The sequence below is a fragment of the Grammomys surdaster genome, unplaced genomic scaffold, assembly GCF_004785775.1.
Source record: "Grammomys surdaster isolate TR1022 unplaced genomic scaffold, NIH_TR_1.0 205, whole genome shotgun sequence".
Lineage (NCBI taxonomy): Eukaryota > Metazoa > Chordata > Mammalia > Rodentia > Muridae > Grammomys > Grammomys surdaster.
Genome location: NW_021604650.1, coordinates 6,817,416 through 6,828,418, shown reverse-complemented (window position 1 = coordinate 6,828,418; position 11,003 = coordinate 6,817,416).

The following is an 11,003-nucleotide window of genomic DNA, read 5'->3' as shown; positions in this document are numbered from 1 at the left end:
GCCTCACCTGGGTTCTACCTCCCTCTCAGTAGCTGTAACTAAAGTCGGGCTCATTCTCCAGTGGCAATGGGGGTCACAGCAAACCCACCTACCTGCCTCTGTTTCCCACACTTACCGAACTCCGGGCATCTGGATTCCAACACACTTGTCACCGTTCTCCAGAGGCTTTTGCAGGGGGTCTCCTGAAAACCTCCAAAGACAGTGGAGTTGGGAAATTCGTTTTCCCAACTCATGGGAGGAGCCACACCCTAGACTGCTTCAGACAAACTCCCAGGTTTTTGCCTGGGTACTTAGGTGAGAAGGCAGGTGATCTAGCTCAGATGCAAGGGGGCTGGGAAGACAGTAGAGAAGAAAGGAAACCTAGATGGAACTGGAAGTCCAGGGAAGAGAAGCAGAGATGAAGGCTAGAAAGGGGAAGCGGGAACAGAAGGCAGAAAGAAAAGCGAGAAAGGGAAGTCCATGGCGCGCGACAGGTGAAGAGGGCAATGGGAAGAACAGGAGGAAGCAGGGAGAGAAAGACCTCACTAGGCTCTTCCCTCCAAGTTCCCACCTTGGTAAATAGAGGACAAAGAAGCTACCTGCAGCATCCCTCACCCTGGCTGGGCTCAGGTCCTCTCCTACCCACCCAGCCAGGCTGGGCCCCTCAGCCCCACCCTTCACTTCAGTGACTTGAGAAGACTAGCCTAGCCTGTGAGGTATGCAGCTGGGTTCCCCACTGATCCCCTGTGTTTCTTTGATGAATGCTAAAACCCTCTACAGCACATCATAGCCCTGCCCTTATCAGGTAGGACCCTCAGAAGCCGAAGAGGTAGGAAGACTCCTCTTTGTAGCTTGTCTGGCTTGGGAAGACAGGGGGGCTTCTTGGGGTCTGCTCTAGGTGCTATGGTAGGGGTTTTTTGTGTGTTTTGTTTTGTTTTGTTTTTTTGTTTTGTGGCTTCCCTTAACTGGTGTACTGCTTAGTTTTTTCTGTCAACTTGACATAAGCTAAGGTCATTTGGGAGGAGGGAACTTCAGTTGAGAAAATGCCTACATCAGATGTCCTATAGACAAGTCTATAGGGAGCATTTTATTGATTGATGATGGATATGGGAAGATCTAGTCCATTGGAGACAGCACCACCCCTGGGCAGGTGGTCCTGAGTGCTATAAGAAAATCAACCATGAAGAGCAAGCTAGTAAGCAGCCTGTCTTTGTGGACTTTGTTTCCGTTCCTGCCTCCACGTTTCTGCCTCCACATTCCTGCCTTGAACTCCTGCCCCAGATTCCCTTCATGATGGACTGAGTGGTACAAATGGAAATTAACCCTTTTCTCTCCAAGTTGCTTTTGGCCATGGTGTTTTATCACAGGAGCAGAAAGCAGACCTAGGACACCTGGGTTTCACCTTGGTCTCCAGACCAAGAGAGTCATGTCACCCTGATTTTCCAGTGTATGGCCCTATATGAAGGTAGACTCCCTAGGTCACTGTGTGGCCACAGGCAAGTCCCCTCCCTTGTATCTGGTTCCTGTAGCCAGGCCCAGCTCCTTGGTTCCTTGGGTCCCCTGCAACCCATCCTGCCCCAGTTGTAGGAGATGTAAATTCACCTCACCCACACCAGGAGTTCACACCCAGGGCCTGTGGAGGGCAAGATTTGAATAAGGTCTTCCAGCCACAGGAATAAACAGCTGATGGTTTTCCTATAGGAATCTGGCTAGGGTCACAGGCATGTCCCTGTTTGCTGGAACAAGGACCACAAGCTGGGAGGCCTGACCCAGCTGAGGTGTACTCCTGAAGTGTTAGGGACAAAACCCCCAAATCCAGGAATGGATAGGCTATAGTGCCTTTCTCAGGGCTCTGAGGACATCTTTCAACTCCCAGGGGCTCCAAGTATCCCTTTGTTTATAGCTACGTGGGCCCAGTCTCTGCTGGGGTCAGGGACTTGTGCCCCCCGTGCATGTCTATACTCTCCTCTTCCTATAAGAACCCTATCATTGGGACAGGCCCCCCACCTTCCCGTCATCTCCTCTACAAAGACCCTGTTTCCAAACAAAGCTACTACTGTCTTAGGGTCCATGTGAAAAACATGCTGCTAACAGTAAATCTCACTATTGGAAATAGAGTCCCCAGTCACATCTGGACATGTGCTCTGCAATGAGAGGTAACTCCAGCTGTATGTGTATTCTGGCTTGCAGTATAGAAGCCATATACTGTTTGTCCTCAGGCTTTAGACTGGGGATGGGACCTCCCACTCTTCTTCCCACTTAGTTCCCAGTGGAAAAGTCATGTACAGCCTCATTTGACTGGGGGCAGGAGTCCTCTGGGGCTCCTGAGTCTCTGGAGGTTTTTTTTTCAAGGTCTAGGTCCTGGAGAGCGCCTTTCAAGATGGGGTTCAACAATGCACCCCCACTCGTGGACAATGGATTAGATCCTGCAGCCCAGATCACCTTGCTTTGCTTCAGTATAGACTGGATGGATGGTCCAGACTCCTGGATGCCATGGAAGGTGGATGCAACACCCAGGAACTGCCAGGCCTTGCTCTCCCCACCAGGCTGAGGTGGAGGGGCATTTGGGCAGGTGCCAAGTGCCAGGCAAATGTTGCCACAAAGAGGGAAGATATGCAAATAGGATTTGCATGTGCAGGTGTCTGGGTCTAAAATGCCCTCCTTTGTTGGTGTTTTTGGGGGGTGGGGTTGAGCTACATGACTCTGATCATTGTCCTATGCCAGAACTCTGAAAGACAAAAACCAGATACTTAGTCCCAAGGCAATGGAGTCCTTGGAGGCTGAGGTGGTCATAGAAACAGCCTGAACTAAATGTACTTCTCAGCCCCTAATATGGGAAGATCCCAGAGCACAACAGATCTGGCACCCAGACCCTGAGGTCCTGAACTTATTTGTCCCTAAACTCTCTGTGCCAGCTTACAGTGATATGTGGGTAAAACCACAATGATAAGGTCACTGCATGGCACCCCTCATCCCCTGGTGAGGAGACCTGGCATTCCTGACAGAACAGGACATACATACAATTCTGAGGAGCTGGGTCCCCACCCCTAAACCCCTCCTCCAGCCCCTGAGCTTGGGCTGACTTTCCAAAGGGCTGTGGCAGATGTAATCTCCAAGTCTGAGGCTCACAGTTTGGATTGCCCTCCACCCAGACCCTCTCAAACAATGGTAGCTCCTTCCCTTGCCCATTCCTGTCCTCCTGATGACATCCCTGATAGAGCTGAGGAAAGAAGAACATGAGGTAGGAACGTGGCTAGACCATGGCTCCTACTTGCCCTTCTTGCCTGCTTAGCAGAGGACAGGGCAATTTTCTGGCCCCACTCCCTATGCAAGCTGACCCTGGTGTGAGCTTACCTGCCTGTTCCTTCCAGATTCCTGGCATGTAGCTGCTGTCACTGAATGTTGGAGCCACTCACCTACTTCAGGCTGTGTCCCTCCCTCGCTCCCCCCACACACCACACCCGGCACCTGGCAGCCAATGATGTCTTAGAAAACTGGGCATGAGTGAACATAGGATGTCACCCAGCCACCAAGGACCATATTGGTGCCATTAGTCTGAGAGCATATCCAGGCTGGCCAGGAAGCTGTACCCACTGTTAAGAAGGGTTAGATGAAGCATGGGTCCTGTCCTTCCCTCCATGGGCTCTGCCTGATGCAGACAATAAGTGCAGCCTGGGTGTCTGCACTCTAACATGAGATCAGAGGTCAGAGGTCAGATGGGAATTCTGCTTCGTTTCTCACCAAGCCTCAGTTTCCCTAGTTGAGGAAACAAGAACTGCCTCAAAACCAAGTGATCCATGAAGGGCTGTCTGGCAGGTTGTCCCAAGGAGGATAGGCAAGCAGACAAACTGTTCTCTAAGGTCCCAGGAGGTCTGGAGATATCTGCCCTGATCTGTGGTATGCCACACTCCTGGGGAATCCTATGGTATGCAAGCTGAGTACTGTCTACTTAACAGTCAGGCAGTCAGTACCTTGGGGACTGCGTGAGAACTGCTTCTAAATTGAGGCTCAGGACTGATGCTTGTGGGATAGACCATATTTTTCATGGTTGTGACACTGGCTGCTTTCCTGTTCATCCGTGTTCCTTCAGTACTCTGAGTCCCAATTTCTCTTCCTGTAGACTGAGATCTTTGAGCCCAGCTTCCAGGTGGTTGTGGGTAACAGGGGAGGAAGGACCTTCCTGACAGCTCCTGACAGTGTTTCTGTGAGCCCTTCCCCCAGAAAACACAGGATCTGACCCTCATTACTTTGCCATGAATCCCAGGGCTAGGGGGCTAGGGGTTGGGCAGCAGCTAAGGACCCAACATTAGCCACCAGAGGGCGCCAGGATCGTAGGCAAAGACAGGACTTGGGCAGGGCAGGGCTAATCAAGGGCAGGGGTCTCCTGGCTTTGCTCTGAGCAAGAGGGCCACAGTTACATGACCATTTGAGCTACCACGTCCCCTAGCACACCTGTCATATTACATTGACATAAGCCAGGTCCATCTGAGGTCCTTCTGGAATTACAGGCTGGGCTGGAACAAGAGGCTCAAAACCAGGTGCAGTCACTTGGGCCCTGAAGATCAGGGACCACAAGCTCTCAGGACTTGAGAGCTATAGGGTCGAGCTCTGGAGGAGGGGACATATCGGGGCCTAGGTGGAATGGACAGATCTCAGCATAGAACAGGGCCAGAATCCATTGGATTCTGGAAATCTAGCCTAAGTTCATGCCCACTAAGCAATCCAAGGGCTAGCCTTCCTATGTCTGGGGACTATACAGAGAACAGGAGTGCTTCCAGAAACCTTCCTTCGTCTGGTGCTGCCCGTTTACCTCCATCTTTTGTATACTTGAAGGGCTGCACCAGATATTCCCTAACCATTTCCAGGTCAGTACCATATTATGATTCTCCTTACCCACAACCTTCTGTGCCCCCCAACCCCCATGATAATAATCAAACCCAAAAAGGCCCTGGCACTTTTCTTCTGCTGCCTTGGGGCAACTCTCCTTGTAACATGTCCTACAGACTTGTCACCACAGGCTCCCATGTCCTTCAAGGACACACCAGCACAGGGCACGTTCCTTGTAGCTCTCCTCCCGGGCACCCCAGCAGCACTGCTCAGTGTTGCTTTGTCATCTGAAATGACCTTTGTTTCCTCATTTGCCCATCAACAGCTTCTTCCCCCATAGGACTGCTGAACACAGCCAACTCCACGTGCAGAATATGACTGTATACAGAACACGTGGTCAAAGGCAGTTGTGCCTGGGCATGTGCATATCCATGAGCCATTCCAGGCCCGGGGCAGATAGACATTGGGCAAGGCTTGATTCCCCATATACTCTATGAGCCCTGTGATAAGGGGACAGAGAATCAAGGTGCCATGGGAGGGATGCCTAAATTGCCCTCAATGGCTGCTTCCCTACAGTTGGTAGCTGCCTCTGCTTTCTTGTGGTTGCTCTGACTGGTGCCAGGAAGATACTTCCTCTTGGGCAAGGCTGTGTCCCAGAGGTCAAGTCTCCAGCAAGGGCTGCTCCCACCTGTTTGTGTCCCCAAGGTAGCAGTTTTCCTTCTGTACAGCCTCACTAGCTGCCTTCCATGACCACCTCCTCAAAAGCCAAGTCTAGCATCCGTAAGGGCTAGTGTTCTTTGAGGACCAGTCTTTTTAAGTAGCCCGAGCTATCTCTGAGGCTAACACCTAGGTCTGGGCCTGAGCAGAAGAGGCCAAAGTCTAGCAGGCCTTCTAGTCTCCCCAGCCTGCAGAATTTTGTACCCAAAGTCCCCCAGCATACTTTTGGAAGAGAAACTACCTCCAAGGCCCAGACCTTAGCCCAAAGGCCCTGCCCCATTCTGCCCCTAGATTCAGTTCTGACTCTGACTGCCTTCTGTGGAGAGATATCCTGCTGGCCCAGAAATTCTGCATCTCTGGCTTTGGCACTTAGGGAACCGAGGACCTCTCCTTCCCACAGCAGTCCTAAGACCACTTGACCTCATGACCTTAGTACCTTCTTGGTATAGGATTTTTGTACATCGTGTTGGACTCTTCTTGTCTGTGGTCTCTAAGTTGGAGACAATGATCTAGGAAGAGCAAGAACAGTGTAGCAGGCCTTAGATCTGAGCTTTATCTGTTAGCCTGGCCCTGGTCCTGGTGCTATCCCACAGTTGTAGATCAAGGCCAGAGGGGCAAACTCAGGGTTCCTGCTAGGCCTTGACTGGAAACTAAGTTTCCTGAGCCCATGGCCTACACTCGGCTTCCATGCACATATGTGTGCCCCAAATACATGCTGTCTATAGAGGTACTTGTGTGCGTCTACATATGCAGAGCAGGTACAGGACTGGGAGTGAGCCTTAATGTGGCATCAGCTACCAGCCCTGTACCTGTTCCAGGTCCTGTAATGCAAAGGGGATAAGACCATGAGGAGCATTTCCTGGGAGTTGATGAGGACGTACCAAGGTGAGTATGCTTAGGTTAGCACCCAGGATATCTTGAGAACTGACAACACCCACACATTCATCAATGACCCATCCACCCAGGCATCTTGTTTTAGTGTGTGTGTGTGTGTGTGTGTGTAGATGCATGCATGCCATAGAGTATGAATGGAGGTCAAAGAACATTGTTGGACATCAGCCCTTACCTTCCCCTGTTTGGGACAGAGTCTCTTCTTCGCTGTCACATACACTAGACTTGCTGGAACTTGTGTTCTGTGAGATTCTCTTGCCTTCACCTTCCAACTCATTATACGAGTATTAAGATTACAGATACAAACTATGTGTAGTTTTATCTGGGTTCTGGGGCTCTGAACTTGTCTTTATTCATGTGCAGAAAATGTTTTATCCACTGAGCTATTGTTCCTGTTCCTATGCAGGCATCTAACTGGCATTCACCATCTTCTGCCCATGTTCCTACCCACCCAAGCCTCCAGATACATATATCTGTATATAATCATCCATCCATCTGAGAGTTAAGCAACCTTCTTCAGAGGAGCAGAACTCATAGAATACATACATATAATTAACGAGATTTATAGGATTGCTTACATGATAGGTACCAAGTAGTCTAATAATGACCATCTGTACGCTGCAGAACTGAGATCCAGTGTCTACTGAGCCCATGAGGTCAGTCTGTCACCTCAGTAGTCCCAGTCTGGTTCCAATCAGGCTTAGAATATCTATGGAGAATCATTACTGTTCAGTCCATGCTGGAAAACCAAAGTAGCTGGAGTCCGAAGTCAACAGAGGACAGTAGCAGCAGTGATGGACACACTTGCTCAGGAGGAAGAAGCAAGAGAAGCTGGCCAATGCTCTTTTCTTGGGACCTCTTTAAACCAGGACCACTTTCTCTGTGAATCTTCCCCAATCTTAATTCTCTCTAGAAACACCTTCTAAGACATGCCCAGAGACAGTTCTCCTAAAGTGATTCTAAATCCTGTCAAGTTGACAATCAAGACTAATCAGGCCATTCACTTACTGATCAATTGATCCATCCGTCTGTCTGTCCATCCATCTATCTATCCATTTATCCAAATAAGCTGGCTACCCATCCATTCACCCAGTCATTCATCTATACAAATACCCAACTATATTCACTTATCATCACCATCCAGGCACCCATCCTTCTATACAGCCACCCACTCATTTCTCTCCCATCACTCACTCACATTCAGGAACCTCTCTGTGCCGGGACTCACAGAGGTGAATCAGCTCCCTGTCACGTAATGCCCACACATGAGAATGTTGGCAGCTGCTTCACAGGCTCTGGGTCACATAAGGGCTGGGGCCAGCGAGAGCACATGAGTGGCATGATTCTCATGTGCTTCCTCCCTGCATTTGTGTGTCTCACAGATGAGATCTGTATCTCCTGAATTGGGGCCTTTCTGTCTATTGTTCCAGCCTTCCCCACAGTGTAACTAAAAGCAGTAGATACCTAGAAAATGCTGCAGGCAACTGCCTCTTCTGTCCCTCAATTGCCCTGCCCCTGTCTGGGCTTCAGCCTTGCGTGGGGCCATGGTGACTTGGCATGGTGTGCCCTCCAGCTGTGCTGCACAATTGGTATCACGACTGAGGACAAAAGTTCTGGCTGGGACTGCCCACCATAGCATTGGATTTGGCTAGAAATACCCATTATATTTCTATCCACCAAGTGGCAGCTTCATGACTTAGCAAATGCCCAGGATGGAGTGCTGTTGGGCTAGAGGTGTCAAGGATGCTACCAGCTAAAGGATCATGAGTGTAGTGGGCTGTGCTCTTGAGCAGGCTCTTACCACAAGCTCTAGTGGAGGTCTGAGATCTTTGAGGCCCCAGGGCTGCTCCCAGGACACCATTTGTTAGGAGAGGAATGGATTCTGTGGAAGATGGTGGTAGCTCCCTGGAAGGGGACCCTTAAGTATTTGCTAGAATTGAATCTCTCAGCATAAGGCAAGTGCCAACAGCCCTCAATATCTAGAAGTGCTTTTCATACTTAAATGGAGCCTCAGAAGTATGTGTGGGTTTCTGGAGACCTGAGCAAGACCCTAGGCCGCTTTACCACAAGTCTCAACTTCAGACTAAAGCAAGCACTATGGTAAGTTTCAGTACCTCACTAGCACTGGCTTGGTGCTGGTGAGGGAATGACAGGATGCCATTTGCAGAGAGAGCCTGGTCACCAGGTGACCCACACATACCCTTGTTAAATTGGGTATAGCTGTGACCCCATGGATGGTTCCTACTGCCTTATAGGGCTGCTGGTCTCCCCTCTAAACACACCCTTCCCACTGTGCTCTTAAGATCCTGTCCTTGGAATAGTCACAAAAGGGAGCTCACAAAAGGTAGTTTGAATGTGTCCAACATCTATGCACACTGCACATACTTGCACACAACCCTAAATATTCTCAGCTGGTTCCCAGCTTGGCATCTTGGAAGAGGAGAGTGTGGGTGGGTGTCATAGTTCTCTGGGTAAGGAGTGGTGGAATGACAACATGCCTAGCTCCTCCTATTCTGCATAAGGACTGGATCAAAAGGAAACTTTCTTCACAAATGACTGTCCAGCCTTCGCCCACAGAGCAGAGCACAGTGGGTTCTTGGTGCATCTAGTGAGATGACTTCAGATACAGTGTGTGTGGGAGGACAAGACGTCAGGGCTGAAGGACTCTGGACAAGCCCAACCTTGCCTTTGTTCTACTGTGACCCTGGGGTCCCTTCATGGGAGAGAATAGTAACACCACCCCAGTGTTTGCCTAGAGAAAGACCTAGGTCCCGCTTCCCAGGCCTGAGAGCAAGTTGACTGAGATTATGGATCTTCATGTGCTCAGATGAGGAGAGGATACCCCAGCATCTATCTGCCTGCAAGATGCAGGAGAGATGGAAGTACAGCTTCGCTGCTGCCTGTTCCATCCACAAGGATAGATGGATGGTCACCAGTCAGGAGGACCTACAGAGAGAGATCAGTGGTTCACAGTGGGAAGCTCCATTCCTCATACCCTCCTTCCCCCAGCCCACCACTCATCTGTTTAGCATTGTATGTCTATGTATGAAGAGAGCTTTGACAGCAACCTACTTTTAATAAGGGTTCAACCTCTCCTCTAGCCCACCACCCAGGAGAGGTAGTGGAAGAGAAAAGTTATTAGGATATGGGGGAAGTAGACCTGTCCAGCAATAGTTCTCTGGGGGGGGGGTGAGCTTGATCTTCTTTGACAGTTCAGTCCTGTAGCAAACATCAAATATGACTCAGCAGCTACAGTCCAGTCCTCTAGGCAGGAAGATACCACACACGAACCCGGGAGCTTCAGTCCAGTCCTTTCAGTAGGCAGACATCAGGCATGAAGTAGCAGCTGTAGTTCAATCCTGAAGGAACCACAAGGCACACCAACCAGTCCTAGGAGAGGCCACAAAAGCAGCAAGCTGCTGCAAGAACCTCACGAGCAGTTCTTGGGTGAGTTTCTCTCAATGGCAGCATTATCACAAGTTGAGCTCAACAACGTTATGTAAGTTGAACCAATACATGTGTGTCGTTAGAGAAGAATAGCTATGTAGAGCAAACTACCCAGTGCTCAGTGCTTCTCTCCCACTGTCTGTGGGGTCAAATTTATACTCCTTCATCAAAGGTCCTTCCACGTGTTTGGTGTATCAAAAACATCCTTTCACCTGTGTGCCCCAGCAAAACATCATTTGACATAACTAACTTTCCAAAGAAACTAGAAGTTTCCACTTCAGGGTTAACTGAAGCGTCTCTGTGGAGACACCTGGAGCCCTCACCAGAGTGTTTAGTTTGATTTATGTTTCTGTGATCCAATACTGACCAGAAGCAACTTAAGGGAGGAAAAGGGTTTGTTTCACCTTCCAGGTCCATCATTGAGGGAACTCAGGGTAGAAACTCAAGCAGATATTTGAAGCAGAAATCACGGAGAAACAGAACTTGCTGGCTCACTCAGGCTCATGATTAACTAGCTTTCTTACATAGCCCAGGACCACCTGCTCAGGGAATGGTACCACCATACTGTGCTAGTTCTTTCCAAATCGATTAACAATTAAGACAATCCCCTACAGACATGCCAATCTGGTCTAGACAATTTGTCAATTAAGGCTTTGTATCTTGGATAATTCTAGGTTGTACAAGCCGACTGTTAACATTGTCTGGGATGATGGGCACTTCCAGTCTGCTCACTACTTTTGCTCAACTCTACCTAATGGTTCCATGGCAGTACATACACGATTTGGGGAGTGAATGAATGAGTGGAAAATTAATCAGAAGAAAGATGACATCTGAGACACCTTTGGAAGTTGGACTGCCCCAACAGCCTCTTGGCTGGTAGACTCTGGTCCTCATAGAAGACATTAGCCCTAGTTTTATCCTCATGATAGCCTCAAAAGAACCTCCCATTGTTGCCCTCTGACTTCACCAGATGAACAAGAAATAAGAGAGCAGATGGATTGGCAAAGAGTTCTTAGAAAGTCAGCATGTAGACATGTAGGCACCAGATTTCCAGAACATTCCAAGGCTTGGAGACAGGTAGTGAGAGGGTGCTCTTCCAGGCTGCAGCCTGATGTGATATACACACACACTCAGTGACTGTG